This window comes from Lissotriton vulgaris, chromosome 5 (genome assembly GCF_964263255.1).
Source record: "Lissotriton vulgaris chromosome 5, aLisVul1.2, whole genome shotgun sequence".
NCBI classification, from domain to species: Eukaryota; Metazoa; Chordata; class Amphibia; order Caudata; family Salamandridae; genus Lissotriton; species Lissotriton vulgaris.
The window spans coordinates 669,158,229-669,175,782 of NC_141693.1; positions in this window are offsets into that span (position 1 = coordinate 669,158,229).

The following is a 17,554-nucleotide window of genomic DNA, read 5'->3' on the forward strand; positions in this document are numbered from 1 at the left end:
ATTGTTGCACATCCCTATCAGTTAACCAATAGCAAACTCTAGAATATTATGATCACCCACAACAAAAAACACATGTATAAGTCTCTAATAATGCCCTACGTTCTTTCATTTTAACATCTTTGTCTTCAGCCGGATGTCTTGTCTAGCCTACTACCCATTTCAATTCCATGAAAAATGAATCCTATTGCTTGCTCACAAGTCAGATGCCATCATGCTGTAGCTTTATGACATCAGAGCACCTCATGACCAATCGCCCTGGGTGACAACAACACAGAACAATGAGACATCAGCAATTCCGCCCTAGTTGACTATCTGCTATTATGACTGCAAGGCAAGGCGGAAGTGTATTGGGAAAATACTCTGCACCATTGAAAGCACTGGGCTGCCCTTTTGAAAGTGGGTTAGTGTGACAAGAACACAGAGAATGCTAAAGCGCAATCCATCGAGAGTATCAGAGTCCCACATACAAAGCGCAGGGAGGCAGGGTAAATAAGCTTCAAGCGTTTTAAAGTAAGTCAATCGCTCTAACATAAGACAACTCTTTCCAGCCTCAAAAACTATAATTTCCTGTGATGATAAATTGATAGCACTAGTATCTGAAGTAGGATTTTCAGCCTTGTAGACAGTCAGCGTCTTTCATAAACTACCATGATGCCAATAGAGTCATCCATATCTCTTCAGTCGTGACAAATAATATTTATGACGAAGACCCCACTAAAAGGTGCTGAGAGCCGTCAGACGCCCTGAACTTCTTTCAATGACAAGCAAAGCAATTAAATGAGAGTTTAACCTACCATGTAAATTGATAAAGGAAGTCACAGGCTGACAATGTTTTTTTTTTCTTTTGGGTCTCAGCAAGGCAGAGAAATGGTTTCCGGCATCACTCCCTCTGCTGGTCATTCAGTATATTCTGCAGATGGAAAAGTCCATTGTTTGTCTTGTAATAGAACTTGAATATTTCTAAACTAATGCAACACAACAAATACATTTGTATAATGTGTTAATAATCAGTACAATGGCGCCTGTAACAATGCAAAAATCCACGGCTCACTAAAAATTCAAATCTCAGTTTTATTTTAAACCTAGCATACATCCCTCAATCCATAGCCTTATTTGCTATGACTCTATACACCATTCTAGCACCTATATTAGGATGTAAATAAAAAGATGTCAATGCTAGCCATGTGACAGGGTATCCTTCTCACTGCAATTCTGTTAGGTTATGGTACAGCAATACCTATTGAGTGACCTGATACGTTTTTGGGAGAAGGCTTATGCTATAGTTAGTGGTAATACTCAAAACTTTGAACAACAGATTCTAACCTCTTCATTGTTGCACATCCCTATCAGTTAACCAATAGCAAACTCTAGAATATTATGATCACCCACAACAACAAACACATGTATGAGTCTCTAATAATGCCCTACGTTCTTTCATTTTAACATCTTTGTCTTCAGCTGGATGTCTTGTCTAGCCTACTACCCATTTCAATTCCATGAAAAATGAATCCTATTGCTTGCTCACAAGTCAGATGCCATCATGCTGTAGCTTTATGACATCAGAGCACCTCATGACCAATCGCCCTGGGTGACAACAACACAGAACAATGAGACATCAGCAATTCCGCCCTAGTTGACCATCTGCTATTATGACTGCAAGGCAAGGCGGAAGTGTTTTGGGAAAGTACTCTGCACCATTGAAAGCACTGGGCTCCCCTTTTGAAAGTGGGTAGGAGTGACAAGAACACAGAGAATGCTAAAGCCCAATCCATCGAGAGTATCAGAGTCCCACATACAGAGCGCAGGGAGGCAGGGTAAATTAACTTCCCGCGTTTTAACCCCTTAAGTGCTGCCTCGGTGCGTTGGCCGACGGCAGCACTGATAGAGCGCGCAGGTCACCCGGCTCACCGAATTTCTTTCCACGCACTGGGCCCTGGCGTGTAAATGTTTATTCAATTTCAATGATAACGTTTTACTGGGGTGAACCAGGTGATTTTCAATACGCGCTCTTATGAGTAATCGATTGGGTGACTCTTACACCACTTACTATTCATGTACCTGACTTACCACAGGCACATTACTCCTGACGGATCAGGAGCTAGCAGTGGACAGGTGATAAGGGTTTCCTAAAAGGGAGAAATTTCTACCTTACACATTTAATACCTTTAATATCACTTTAATGTCTAATGACCACAGACACTTTGATGGTTTTAAGGGTTTTATATAGTATAAGTTTAAAATGACAATGCCATTACAAGGAGGCAAATGCAAAGCAATACATCAATGATTAAAATCAGAACCAGGATATAACTATGAATAAGCGTGAGTATCATAGAGTAAAAGGGAACACTATAGGGCATGAATCACAATAAACATATTAACTAATATGGTTTAAACTAGGGCAAGGACGTGAGGAGGACCTAATGTGTGACCTAATAATTTTATACTAATTCCTAAACCTTATGCTATCTTTACTAACTTCACGGCAACCATACTAAGGGAAAGGGAATAAGTGGAACAATCTAGATAAACAGTCGGGTTTAACAATGTCCTATAGGAAGGGTAAAAGTGGAACATTTACTAATAATCAATTGCATGAAATTACATTCAAAGGAGATATGGAGAATATCACAGGCAAGATTGCTTTAATTAGAAGAGGAAAATTAAGGGTATAGTATAGACAGACACCTCTGCCAATATTTACCTAAGTGAGAATGAGGACTAACCCTGGCCACGGGTCAGTTGGGAAAGAACAGGACAAGGACCCTCAAGGATTCAGGAATACCAGAAGGTGAGCAAGTACAGCTCATGGACAGTCAGGACAGGATACCCCTCAGGTCTGGGTCAGGACTGGGTTCACCAAGGCACGACCAACCCCTCACAGCTTCGGATGCAACGCCAGCGTTACCCCCTCTTCTGCACGGAATCCGCCAATAACCCCGATTGGGTTTTCGAATCTCCCAGCAAAGTGCTTCGCTTAGCACTTAGGACCAATTTCCACCCCTTGGAGTTTTGTGGAAAGTTTCAGGCAGAATGCTCCGCAGCACTCTGTATCAGGCACCTATAGAGTTCGTAGGGTCAGTGACAGGTCTGCTACTCGGACAAGTCGGACAACTTCTCTAAGCTATGCTAGGCTATTTATACAGTTTTAAGTCCCCAAGACCACCCATAAATGTTGCAAAATGACAAAGTCCCATCTTCTGATTGGTCAAGGGAGGTGGTTTAAGACATTTGTCACCACCTATATTTCTATTACGTATTTCACGTGACATTACCCTCCCCCTAGCATCTGGGTTCCCAGGCATACGTGTGGGAAAGTACAATAGTAAAGTAAAGGTTTGAAACATTGTTGCACATTCAGAGTAAAAATAGCATGTCTTCAAGGGCAAAGGTGCGCTTGGAAAGGACAGTCCCATTTTCAATGGCCAACTGGCCAGGTTCCATTGCTGCACGTCCCAGTTCTCAGGTCACGTGAGTGGGGTAACGTCAGCTTCAATATGGTTCCCATCCCTACTTCCAGGCCCTCATTTACGCGGTACATGAAAAATAAGCGAAAACAAATTAATAACACAGACTAAAATGAATACACTGTACACCATGACCAACTACTCTTAATCCCTTATTTTATAATACTTATAGCATTAAGAGTTAGTGCAGAAAAGATGCATATACAAAAGCGGCTTAAGATAGCATGAAGCATGATTAAAGACAAGCGGCCATTTTAGCAACAATGCGCATGAGCGAACTTTTCCCTCCAGATTGCGAGTGCGTCACATCACATGGGTATGACCGACGCATGCGCAGACTGGATTTCTGCAAAGCGGCCATTTTATTAATGTGCAAGCGTGATTATGATGAAAAAACACATAGGCAAGCCTCCTAGGGACACCCGTGTGTTGGGGAAATACAAATAAAATGACAAACAATCGGAGTTAGTACAGTTATGATTTAGGCGAGGTTCATGAAAGAGAGCAAGTCGCGTTACGTGCGAATCCTTGCTCCATCAATCCCCTCTTTGATGATCTTTACTATCATCACTACACATGAAAACAGATGCCAACTTCATTCTTCCATTTCATCCATGTCAATCTCGATGAACTTATTGTTGAGCTTTCTCTCCGCCTCTCTGTGAGAATGATTGTTCTTTGCTTTCTTATATATCTGGCTTCTTAATTCTTCTAATTCTAAGTCTTCAGCCTTTCGCTTTCCTCTTTTATTCACTATATATTTTCTGCATTTCTGGCATTTGCAACAGATGAATATGATCAGAACAATCACACCTATTCCCACTATTGGCATCAGTATTTTCCATAGAAGACTTCTACCTAGGTTAGAAAACCAACTACCTACAGAGGAGAGACCATCAGTCAGTCTCTTCCAGGCACTGTCAACCTCTAATGGTTTGAGTTCTTTTTCCAAATTAGTAATATTTCTTACATACCTTTTAATTTCGACGCTTTTATCAGGAATGTAAGTGCAACAATGTTGTGCCCTCAGCATCCTGCAGACTCCGCCCTCTTTTGCCAATAAGGTAACAAGAGCAAGGCGATTCTGTAAAACCATTGATCTGATCGCAACCATTTCGGTATTGATCATCAGGAATCCAGCAGCAGTGTCAGTAGATAACCGATCCACTACTGTAGATAATTTGCAGATTCTATGAGTATTCAGAACTACCCCCATTCCAGGTATCAGTGCACTAAAAATATCACCTACAATTTCTCCTACACTTTCACGTTTGCTACGCACTAAGCCATTAGTAATCTCATTGCTTCCAGCTGCATTGTTCACATGGTATATTTTCGGAAAGACAATGCCAAAGTAGCAGCTTCCATACCAGTGATCCGGCAGTTTGAAATACGCCTTGTTTCCACATATATAATAAATTCCTGGAAACACAGGTTCTGACCCATTTTTGAAACCCCAACCTCCAATTACCTTGTAATTATGTTCACACTCGCTGGAACCAATGAATACATTGTTATAATAACTAGTCTTTTCTCTATGAAGACAGAGTTTCCCTTTCCGTTCAAAATCCAGCAACAGAGCAGGAGTAACTTCGCTTTGTGAGGTGTTATCCATGTTTTCTGCCCATCTAGGTGTTCTGTCCTTCTCGTCATTTGCCTTTTTCTGAAATTTTTCCCTTCTCTTCTCTGCCATTTTCAAGAACATTTTCTCTTGTGCATGTAAAGAACAAGTCAAGTTAGCTTTTCTAGCTTCATTTAAGTCTATGTCACCTATAGTCAGGAAATATTCCCCCATGTAGCGAGTCACTCCACCGAGTGTATGTACAAGGTTCAGATTCCCTCTAATAGGAAGTTCTGAAAAGATAACGTCAGTGTTTGAGTAATAATACTGTAAAGTGCTTCTATAGAACAAGCTAGCTAGAATACTACAGGAGATTCCATAGGTCAGGGGTAAATGGTGGTATGTCACACCTTCAGCCACTGAAGTAGGTAGCATCATGCAGACATAGCAATCTTCTATTTCCATAGCTTCTACATAGTGCACTAAAAGATTAGCGAAAACATTTAAGTGTGTCCTGTTCTTCATTTGGTGATAATGTAGTTCACCCTCATCTGATGCTTCTAAGTCAGGTCGTGTATGTCTCAGACTCACTGAATTGTCACGTCTTTCTACTCTTCGTGGTGTTTCTTCAGTATGTACAACTTCTGCGTCTGGCGTCATCGAGTCCGTAGGATATATGTTAGGGTCTTTGTTTATCATAAAAGGTATAAACACTGTTAATCCTATCCATATCACTATCACTAGTACTATATTACAGATGCATATTTTACAGCAAGTTCTGCAACAGCTAAATCTGGACCTTCCAGTGACAGTTGAATCAGACATTTTATCTTACAGGTGGCTTTCTCAACCCCTCTTTGTTTCTTTTCAGCAGAGGTTTTACTTCGCTTCACCTCAAGGAGGGTCTTCGTCAGAACTCCGATCAGCAATGGACTCTTCGTCGCTTTTGCCACTGGCTTCAGGCTCATCAATTTCTTCCAACACCAAATAAGTCCATTCAGGGCTCCGATACAGTTTGTTCTGTTTCTTTACTCTGCTGCCCTTTCGGATGGACTTTCCTCGGGCTTCTTTTCCTTCACTTTCAGCCCTTTTTCGGTCCTTTAGTTTTTCTTCGACTGTTTTTATTCTTAGCCTTAGTCTCTTCACGTACCGGGGTTCACCCTTCTTCTCGATCTTTTTAGTGGTCGAGGAGACTTGTCCTTCCTCGTGAGCTCTTTTGTTTTCTCCTCTTTGTGGCACTATTGCTTCAGCAGTGTCTTTTTCCTTTCCTGTCTGACTAGTTCCAGGTCTTTTATCTATTTCTTCTGCCTGGTCCTTAATCTGACCTAGTTCAGGTTTAGATTGTATACGATCTTCGTTTGTGAGTGATTCACTAGACTCTTCTTCCTGAACACGTTCATCTATTTCTAACTGGCCCTGTTCATGCTCTTCGATCTCTTGATTTTCTTCCGCATGAACTTCTGCTTTGACTACTATCTGTCCCTTTCCAGTCTCTGGTGTCTTAGGAAGAGTGTTGAAGTCTTGATCTGTCCCTACTTGGCCTATTCCCTGATCAGATTGTATGATGGTTTTGATGATCTGACCTTCTCCCTCTTGTTCTGACTCACCTGCACTGTCCCACTCACTACCTAGGTAAGAGTATTTTCTTGTTCTTATTGGATCAAGAACTTGTTCGTCGGCAGGAAACCATTCAACGTCTTGACTTGTGCTCGGTAGTTCGCCATCAGCGAGATCCGGACCCTCTTCTGGAGTCTCCTCAGCTGGGCTACCTTCAGCTTCAGTCGCGTTTTCTCCGGTTACCCGCTTCGTGTGGCTTGCATGGATCCACTTTGGTACACCAGCACACTTCACAGCAGTTGTGGTGACAAGGATCACTTGTCGAGGCTTGCCCCACTTCGGTCCAAGGCAACTCGTCCGGGTGTGTTTCTTTAACACCACCCAATCACCTGGTCTCAGTTTGTGTGCTGGAGTTGTAGGCCATTCGACAGCAGTCTCTCCAATCTGGTGAGAGATAGAACGCACTTGGTCACCCAACTGCCTGCAGTATTCTAGCACCATATCATCAGAAATACTTAGCAGTTTGTGTCCAGGTACCCATGCCTGTCGCATCACTCTTCCCATCAGAACTTCATGGGGGCTCAGGCCTGTCTTTCTGTTCGGAATACTCCTTAAGCTCATCAGCACCATGGGCAAAGCTTCTATCCAGTTCATTTTTGTGGAGTCACACAATTTCGCCAGCCTGGACTTGAGAGTGCCGTTTATTTGCTCGACTATCCCAGAAGCCTCTGGATGATAGGCACAGTGCAGCCTTTGCTCCATTTTAAATGCTCTGCAGAGTTCCTTTAGGACCTCGTTTGAAAAATGTCCACCTTGGTCTGTTTCAATTGTCTCTGGAATTCCAAAGCGGGGTATCAGTTCCCTAAGTAATAATTTAGCTACAGTCAGGGCATCATTCTTCTTTGCTGGGTAAGCCTCCACCCACCGGGAAAACAAGCAAACTATGACCAGGACATATCTATATCCTTTGCACAGGGGCATTGTTATGAAGTCTGCCTGCATCCTAATGAAGGGACCTTCTGCTCTCCCAATGGTACTTTGCTCCACTACTGTCTTCTTTCCTGCATTGAATTGTTGACACACTAAGCACCTCTGGCAAAGTTTGTCTGCTGTGCTCCTGAATTTTGGACTGTAGAACACCTTTTCAAACATTCGGCACATGGCATCCCTCCCAATATGTGTGGGTTCATGTATTATCCGGGCCATTGCGGTAACCAGTCGTTCGGGGAGTACAGGCATACCAGTTACGTGGACCACCACACCATCCTTTTCCCTTGGTCGACATTCATCCTGCCTCCACCTGTTCCTTTCTTCCCTGTCTGTCGTCTGTTGTAGTTCTCTCAATTCATCCCATGTTCCCAACCTTTCAAACAACATCAGTTGGCAGCTGCTTCCACCTCCCCATAGTTTAATTAGAAGGGACATTTTGTGTCGGGCGCAGTACTGGGCAATTTGGTCAGCATATCTGTTTCCGGCTGTCACCTCGTCATTTCCAGATCGGTGAGCCGCACACTTGACCACAGCCAATTCTTTGGGCAATTGGATGGCTTCCAGTAAGTTTTGTACTGGTTTCCCATTTCGGATGGGAGAACCTGAGGAAGTCATGAATTCTCTTTGCAACCATAGCTGGCCGAAGTCATGAACAACCCCATAACAGTACTGACTGTCAGTATAAACAGTTACTCTTTTGTTTTTCCCTATTTTACAAGCTCTTGTTAGGGCGATGAGCTCCGCTACTTGAGCAGATTTAACTTCGCAAAGATAGGAAGCTTCCAGGGTTCTTTCCAAAGTGACTACAGCATAGGCAGCACTCAAACCTCCATCCTCATGTCTCAAACATGAACCATCCACAAACATTTTGAGGTCTTCATGAACCAAGGCCACTTCTCTGATATCAGGACGGGGTTTTGTGCTAAATTCAGTTAAGTCTATGCAGCTATGTTCAATTTCATCTCCTGCCTCTACATCAATGGGAAGGGGCAATAGAGTTGCAGGGTTTAGAATGTTACATCGGGAAATTATTACATTTTCTGCACCAATGAGAATCCTCTCATACTTAGTCAGCCGACTAGGGGTGAGATACTGTGTCTTGGTTCGGGTAAGTAAGATCACAACTGAATGTGGAACAAATACAGTGACAGGATGTCCCATCACAATGTTCTCACTCTGCTCTAGACTCGTACAGGTAGCAGCTACTGCTTTCAGACATCCAGGTAATCCAGCAGCCACTGGATCTAGCGTGGCCGAAAAGTAGGCCACAGGACGTCTAATCAGTCCATGTTCCTGGGTTAAGACCGAGAGCGCACAATTGTCTCTCGTGTCACAGAACAGTTCAAAGTTCTTAGTGTAGTCGGGCATTCCTAATGCAGGAGCTGTGCACAGACAATTTCGCAATGTTACCCAAGCAGTCATGCATTCATCATTCCAACAAACTGGGTCTTCCGCTCCTTTCTTTGTCATGTTTACCAAGGGTTTGGCTATAGCCGCGAAACCCACGATCCACTGTCTGCAGTACCCAACAACTCCTAGGAACATTCTTACTTCTTTCTGGGTTACTGGTAGTGTCATTTCTCGAATTATTTTAATTCTTTCTGTAGTGACTTTCCGGATCCCTTTCTCTATCTGGTGCCCCAAATATTTTACTGAGGTTTTGCAGAACTGTAGCTTGTCTGGTGAAACCTTATGTCCTCCTTTTCCTAGGTGATTCAGCAAGGCAATGGTATCAGTGACACAGTCGTCTTGACTTCTAGACGCTACCAGCAGGTCATCTATGTACTGCACCAGGACAGACTCTTTAGGCAGTACTAGAGATTCAAGGCATTTCTTTAGAATCTGGTTGAAAATCGATGGACTTTCGGTGTACCCCTGGGGAACACAATTCCAGACATAGACCTGGCTGTCAAATTCAAAACTGAAAAGGAATTTGCTTTCTGGATGCAATGGGATGGAAAAGAATGCATGGCATAGGTCAATGACAGTGAACCATTCCGCATTCCATGGAATCTGATACAGTATTACTGCGGGGTTAGGCACTATGGGACAGCAAGGTACTACAATTTGGTTTACCTTGCGCAGGTCCTGCACTACCCTATACTTTCCGCTAGGCTTCTTAATTCCAAGTATAGGTGAATTACAGGGACTGCTCATCACTTCCTGAATGATATTTGCTTTGAGCAATCTGTTTAATTCCTTTGCGACTCCTTCTTTCACTTCTGCACTCATTTTATACTGTTTGGTATTTGGGTATACAGCATTTGCTTTTATAGCTATTTTAACTGGGTCTACATTTGCCATTAAACCTACATCTTTTCCAGTAAAATCCCAAACTTCAGGTATTACGCTCGATTGGAGTTCTTCAGGTAGACTTTCAATGGACATGGGCTTAATTTCTGTGTCGGGCCTTAATAACATCAATTTATATAGGCCATCTTCATCTGGGGTCTGAATTTCAACACCATTTGGTGAGCAAAAGATGGTGCAACGCATTTTGCACAACAAATCTCGTCCTAATAGGTTTACGGGACTGGAATCACAGACCACAAATCTGTGCATTTCCTTGAAATTTCCTATGGAAATTTCCATAGGTTCTGTTACCGGAGTACTGATTATCTGATTTGAAACTCCCACTACTTGGATAGCTTCTCCCGCGAGGGGTAGGTTAGGAACGTCCGCTGTTCTCACAGTGGAACGGGTAGCACCAGTGTCCAACAGAAAGGTGACATCTGTCCCTTCAACCTTTCCTTCAATGTATGGTCCAGTCTGGTCTACCGGTAAGGAGGCGCCAAGCACGCACTCCTTGTCCTCCCCTCTCAGGCCCCGTCAGTATTGATCATCACAGAGAAAAGTATCATTTAACAGGTACTGTGGAATGGGTGTATTTCTTTCATTCTCTCCTTCCCACACTTCGACTCTTTCATTCTGTTGACCCTGATTCCTATAATTTTGTCTAGGAGCGCGTGGCAACGGGGGTTGATTTACCTGCTGTTGGGTCTTTCGGATCCCCTCTTTCTGCACCTGTGGATTTAAACCATTTACGGGGGCATTATCAGCCTGCAAGTGCGGACATTTATCTCTCCAATGCCCCATCTGACCACATCCGTGACAGGGGAATTTTCCCATAGCCTCTTCTCTACTCATTTTTACCCGGGGCCTGCCTCCACCCCCAGCATTCAGATTTGGTGCATTATTAGTATTAGTCATTTTACTTAACTGTTTTTCTTGTTGTTCAGCTAACTTCACCTGAGCCCACATCACTTTCTCCTTTAGGGCTTTCTTTTTGTTCTCGATCTCATCTTCGCAGTATTTGGCATACTTGAGAACATCATCAATGGGTTTCCCTTGCCAACTGATTTTGTTATCTCTAATCCACTGGGATATTTCAGGTCTCAATCCTAACACGAATCGATAACTGAAATGGGTCATATCCTTCATGTCCACATTATCGATTCCACTGTAAGTTTTGAACACCTGTAGTAACCTTTCATAAAAGGAGTGGACTGATTCATCACGCTCTTGGGTAGTTCTATCTATACGGGTCCAATCAGTTTCTTTTGCAGGTACCTTTTTCTTTAGGTATTGTATGACTTGGTTATATTTTCTCATTACGTCAGGTGAGGGAGCTCCAGTTACAGAGTCTCTCTCGTACTCCTCATTGGGCCAATCGATTTCAATTTTACATTCGGTCCATAGGTCTACAGGTACTACAATGTCGAAAAACCCATCCAGGTCTTTCAGGAGACATTTCTGAACCTTTATGAAGCGTTCAACCTGTCTATACCACTCAACCGGTTTCTCCCTCAATTTAGGGAAGTCATTGGTAAATGACACTATATCTTGTCTGGACCAAGGGACATGGACATATTTTCCCCCTGGGACTTCTCTCATGGGACATAATTTTTCTGGTTTGTCCACCTCTTGTAGGACGTACTCAGCAGTCCGTGGTCTCTCCTTGCTATCCTCCTTTTTCTTTGCCCACCTGGCTTTCCACTTATCTAGATCTCCCCATTTCTGTACTAGGTTTATCAGTTCCTTAATCTGCATCTTCTTCCCTACGGTATTTAGGTTTTCTAAATCTTTGTCTGAAAAATCTACTCTGTAGGATTTTTGTAGTACTTTGGATCTGCTAACATCAATTCCCATGCATGCTGCCGTGTCCATTAATTTTTCGAAAAAATTTTTTGCATTCCGGGTGAGATTCTTGCACATGAACAACAACTCCTCTTCATCCCGGACATTCAATCGGTCTAATCCCACATTTCCTGCTGTCAATTCCTCTAATTCTATTCTTAATTTACAGATATCCAAAGGTTTCGGATGAGAGTCTCCTCCTTCTAATTCTCGGGTCCATCTCTCTATTTCCTCAGGAGTTACTACCCTAGCACTTCGAGTCCCTGATGAAGACTCTATTAGTGCGTCTTTGTTCCTAGTCTGAGTTCCAGTTCGAGACATACTACTTCCCTGTTCCTTATTAGGCAGATCCATCAAGGAAACCATGGACTCGCATTCACTTGCTTGGTCATCAATAATGAGTGGTTCCCTTCTAGGCGGGGGCATCATCGGGGTTATGACTGGAGTTTTGGGAGTATTCATTCTGTCCCCATATAGAGGAAAAACGGGACCAATGGTTACTGGAATCGTCAGGGCTTCAGGATTTGGATTAATCTGGGCTATGGCATGTATGAGATCGTTTCGCTGTCCTCTCAGGGCCTCCCTTTCCTGCTCGTGTAACACCCTATTAATGGGGGGATCCTGTATTATTTGGGGTACTAGAGATGGATAAATATTCGGAGCTGATGGAGTTGACAAAACTGGTCTTTCCTCACCAAAGGGGTTGTAATTCGGGACTACGGGGTCGGGTCTACCAAATCCCTCTCCTCCCGCTCTTCTCTGTTCTATCCCTGTGGAATCGGCTTCACTAGTACTTCTTCCTGAAGGTCTCAATGGAGCAGTTAAGCTTTGAGATCTGGTTTCTTCATTATAAGGTGGGGGACCTTTCATAAATAAGTCTTCTAAAAATTCATCTTCCGATTCACCCAGGGGCATCATGTGTCGGGTTTTCTCAGTACATTTCTTCCCTCCCATCATTTCATTAGCTCCGAACATGGGGAATAACCCTTCTACCATCATATTTTGTCTCCACTGTTTCAATTTCTGCTCCTTGGTTTCCTTTACCAATTTTGGATACCATCGGGTCACTCCCTTGTCCATCCGGGGTCTGTCTCGCTCTAGAGCCTCAATTTCCCATTCCTCTAAAGCTTCATACTGAGTTAATCTAGGTCTGGGATGTAATTCATTCATTCGGGTCCTCAGGTTAAATAGGACTCTCCCGTTAAAAGTACCATCAATGGGAAAGGCTAAAACTCCATCCTCCGCAGTGTACTTTACCCAGTTTTCTAACCATACACAGGTATGATACCCTTTTTCTAACATCATGAAAGAGGCGGGAGTATCTGGCGGAGGAATGATCACACCCTCCCTAGTTCGTACGGGTTTGTCAGTTTTGAAGAAATTCTTTATTTTGCTGGCAAATGACATTTTTCTCTTTCCTCCGTACATGTTGTGAGGTCTGCCTCTGCTCATCAACTCTTTATGACACCCTAGATTTCTGGGATCAGGCAGAAAGTCAGGGTACCACATACACCGCTCGTAACAATCTATAAGCTCGGTGCGGAAAATTTTGACTACTTCGTTTGAGCTTCCAATGTTAGCGTGACTCCAATTTCGCAACAACCAATCAGTACAGAGGTTGCAAAAGTTCTTGACCAATGGGTGCGCGGCCTTATCGCGAGACGCGTTCTCACGCTCAGGCACTCACCCCTCCCTTACAATTTCAGTTTCACTACACACCCCGCTGGTTTAACCAATCCCAGCGCGGCACGGAGTGACGTTAGAGCAGCCCTTCGACTGACTCCCTCCTTTACAAGGTAACGGAAACTTTGTATTTTCTCTAAGGTGCTAATGTTAATTTTAGTCAACAACGTGTAACATTCGCCATTGTGTAGGAGTGTTCTAAAGAGATAGAAAGTTCTTCTTTTACTGCAAGTAAACCACTTCTGTCTACTTTTCATACACTTCGGATAGACTTCTCTTGCCTACCCTATCACGCACGCATTAGAAAACCTGCTACTTCCCAGACTCATCCACTTCTTTCCGGGATATATACTAAGCCTAAGGTTTCGACAGCGTTTCCCTCTGCTAACACACAAGCTCCGATGACTCTATTACTCCCTTAGTGTGACCCTTACTAGGTGATATCAGACCAAGGTTTCTATCAGCAGTCCCGTTACTTTCATTCATACAGTTTTTCTAAAAAGACCTAATTAGCGCTTCCAGTTCCACTTGAACCATGCACTAACCTTTCCTCCCTACAAATGACCTCAGAACGGAATGGATTCTACTCACCATCCGTTATACAATTCCCCGGGGATTTCAGACGACACTCAACAGTCACACACAATAGGTTAATAAAACATATAATATTTAGCAGCAATACATATATATAAAATTATCTCAAAACAATTAAAATATTTTAAAAACAGTTGCGCAATAAAATATTAAGTAACATAATCAATATTAAAATTTTAGCAGCACATTTATTTTTCACGGTTTATTTTCTAACTATCTTATCTACCTATTTTACTAGTCCTAACCATTCCTCTGCTTACCAGAAATTACTGATAGAGCGCGCAGGTCACCCGGCTCACCGAATTTCTTTCCACGCACTGGGCCCTGGCGTGTAAATGTTTATTCAATTTCAATGATAACGTTTTACTGGGGTGAACCAGGTGATTTTCAATACGCGCTCTTATGAGTAATCGATTGGGTGACTCTAACACCACTTACTATTCATGTACCTGACTTACCACAGGCACATTACTCCTGACGGATCAGGAGCTAGCAGTGGACAGGTGATAAGGGTTTCCTAAAAGGGAGAAATTTCTACCTTACACATTTAATACCTTTAATATCACTTTAATGTCTAATGACCACAGACACTTTGATGGTTTTAAGGGTTTTATATAGTATAAGTTTAAAATGACAATGCCATTACAAGGAGGCAAATGCAAAGCAATACATCAATGATTAAAATCAGAACCAGGATATAACTATGAATAAGCGTGAGTATCATAGAGTAAAAGGGAACACTATAGGGCATGAATCACAATAAACATATTAACTAATATGGTTTAAACTAGGGCAAGGACGTGAGGAGGACCTAATGTGTGACCTAATAATTTTATACTAATTCCTAAACCTTATGCTATCTTTACTAACTTCACGGCAACCATACTAAGGGAAAGGGAATAAGTGGAACAATCTAGATAAACAGTCGGGTTTAACAATGTCCTATAGGAAGGGTAAAAGTGGAACATTTACTAATAATCAATTGCATGAAATTACATTCAAAGGAGATATGGAGAATATCACAGGCAAGATTGCTTTAATTAGATGAGGAAAATTAAGGGTATAGTATAGACAGACACCTCTGCCAATATTTACCTAAGTGAGAATGAGGACTAACCCTGGCCACGGGTCAGTTGGGAAAGAACAGGACAAGGACCCTCAAGGATTCAGGAATACCAGAAGGTGAGCAAGTACAGCTCATGGACAGTCAGGACAGGATACCCCTCAGGTCTGGGTCAGGACTGGGTTCACCAAGGCACGACCAACCCCTCACAGCTTCGGATGCAACGCCAGCGTTACCCCCTCTTCTGCACAGAATCCGCCAATAACCCCGATTGGGTTTTCGAATCTCCCAGCAAAGTGCTTCGCTTAGCACTTAGGACCAATTTCCACCCCTTGGAGTTTTGTGGAAAGTTTCAGGCAGAATGCTCCGCAGCACTCTGTATCAGGCACCTATAGAGTTCGTAGGGTCAGTGACAGGTCTGCTACTCGGACAAGTCGGACAACTTCTCTAAGCTATGCTAGGCTATTTATACAGTTTTAAGTCCCCAAGACCACCCATAAATGTTGCAAAATGACAAAGTCCCATCTTCTGATTGGTCAAGGGAGGTGGTTTAAGACATTTGTCACCACCTATATTTCTATTACGTATTTCACGTGACATTACCCTCCCCCTAGCATCTGGGTTCCCAGGCATACGTGTGGGAAAGTACAATAGTAAAGTAAAGGTTTGAAACATTGTTGCACATTCAGAGTAAAAATAGCATGTCTTCAAGGGCGAAGGTGCGCTTGGAAAGGACAGTCCCATTTTCAATGGCCAACTGGCCAGGTTCCATTGCTGCACGTCCCAGTTCTCAGGTCACGTGAGTGGGGTAACGTCAGCTTCAATATGGTTCCCATCCCTACTTCCAGGCCCTCATTTACGCGGTACATGAAAAATAAGCAAAAACAAATTAATAACACAGACTAAAATGAATACACTGTACACCATGACCAACTACTCTTAATGCCTTATTTTATAATACTTATAGCATTAAGAGTTAGTGCAGAAAAGATGCATATACAAAAGCGGCTTAAGATAGCATGAAGCATGATTAAAGACAAGCGGCCATTTTAGCAACAATGCGCATGAGCGAACTTTTCCCTCCAGATTGCGAGTGCGTCACATCACATGGGTATGACCGACGCATGGGCAGACTGGATTTCTGCAAAGCGGCCATTTTATTAATGTGCAAGCGTGATTATGATGAAAAAACACATAGGCAAGCCTCCTAGGGACACCCGTGTGTTGGGGAAATACAAATAAAATGACAAACAATCGGAGTTAGTACAGTTATGATTTAGGCGAGGTTCATGAAAGAGAGCAAGTCGCGTTACGTGCGAATCCTTGCTCCATCAGCACTACCGCCCCAGTGCTGTGCACGACCATTGGACGTCCATTCAGCACTAGTTCCAATGGACAGCGCAGCACTGGGGAGGGATGTTTAATAGCATCTATGAGGTTAAAGTAAGTCAATCGCTCTAACATAAGACAACTCTTTCCAGCCTCAAAGACTCTAATTTCCTGTGATGATAAATTGCTAGCACTAGTATCTGAAGTAGGATTTTCAGCCTTGTAGACAGTCAGCGTCTTTCATTAACTACCATGATGCCAATAGCGTCGTCCATATCTCTTCAGTCGTGACAAATAATGTTTATGCCGAAGACCCCACTAAAAGGTGCTGAGAGCCGTCAGGCGCCCTGAACTTCTTTCAATGACAAGCAAAGCAATTAAATGAGAGTTTAACCTATCATGTAAATTGATAAAGGAAGTCAAAGGCTGACAATGTTTTTTTGTTTTTTTTGGTCTCAGCAAGGCAGAGAAATGGTTTCCGGCATCACTCCCTCTGCTGGTCATTCAGTATATTCTGCAGATGTAAAAGTCCACTGTTAGTCTATTAATAGAACTTGAATATTTCCAAACTAATGCAACACAACAAATATATTTGTATAATGTGCCAATAATCAGTACTATGGCGCCTGTAACAATGCAAAAATCAACAGCTCAATAAAATTCAAATCTCAGTTTTATTTTCAACCTAGCATACATCCCTCAATCCATAGCCTTATTTGCTATGACTCTATACACCATTCCATCACCTATATTAGGATGTAAATAAAAAGATGTCAATGCTAGCCATGTGACAGGGTATCCTTCTCACTGCAATTCTGTTATGGTACAGCAATACCTATTGAGTGCAGTGGCGTAACAAAACGTGAGGGGGCCCCCCTGCAAGATTTGCTGAAGGGGCCCCTCACACTCACATCAGTAAGGGCTGAGGGGTCCCCTCCAACCGGGTAAGCCTTGGGCCCCCCACACTGCGGAGGCTGTGGGGGCGTTTGTTACACCCCTGGAGTCCTACAATACTAGGGAAAGCATGGGCAAGTCTTACCATACAAAGGAAGCATAATCCAGTCTTACCATACTAGGGAAAGCATGGGTGAGTCTTACCATACTAAGGAAGCATAATCCAGTCTTACCATACTAGGGATAGCATGGGCGAGTCATACCATACTAGAGAAAGCA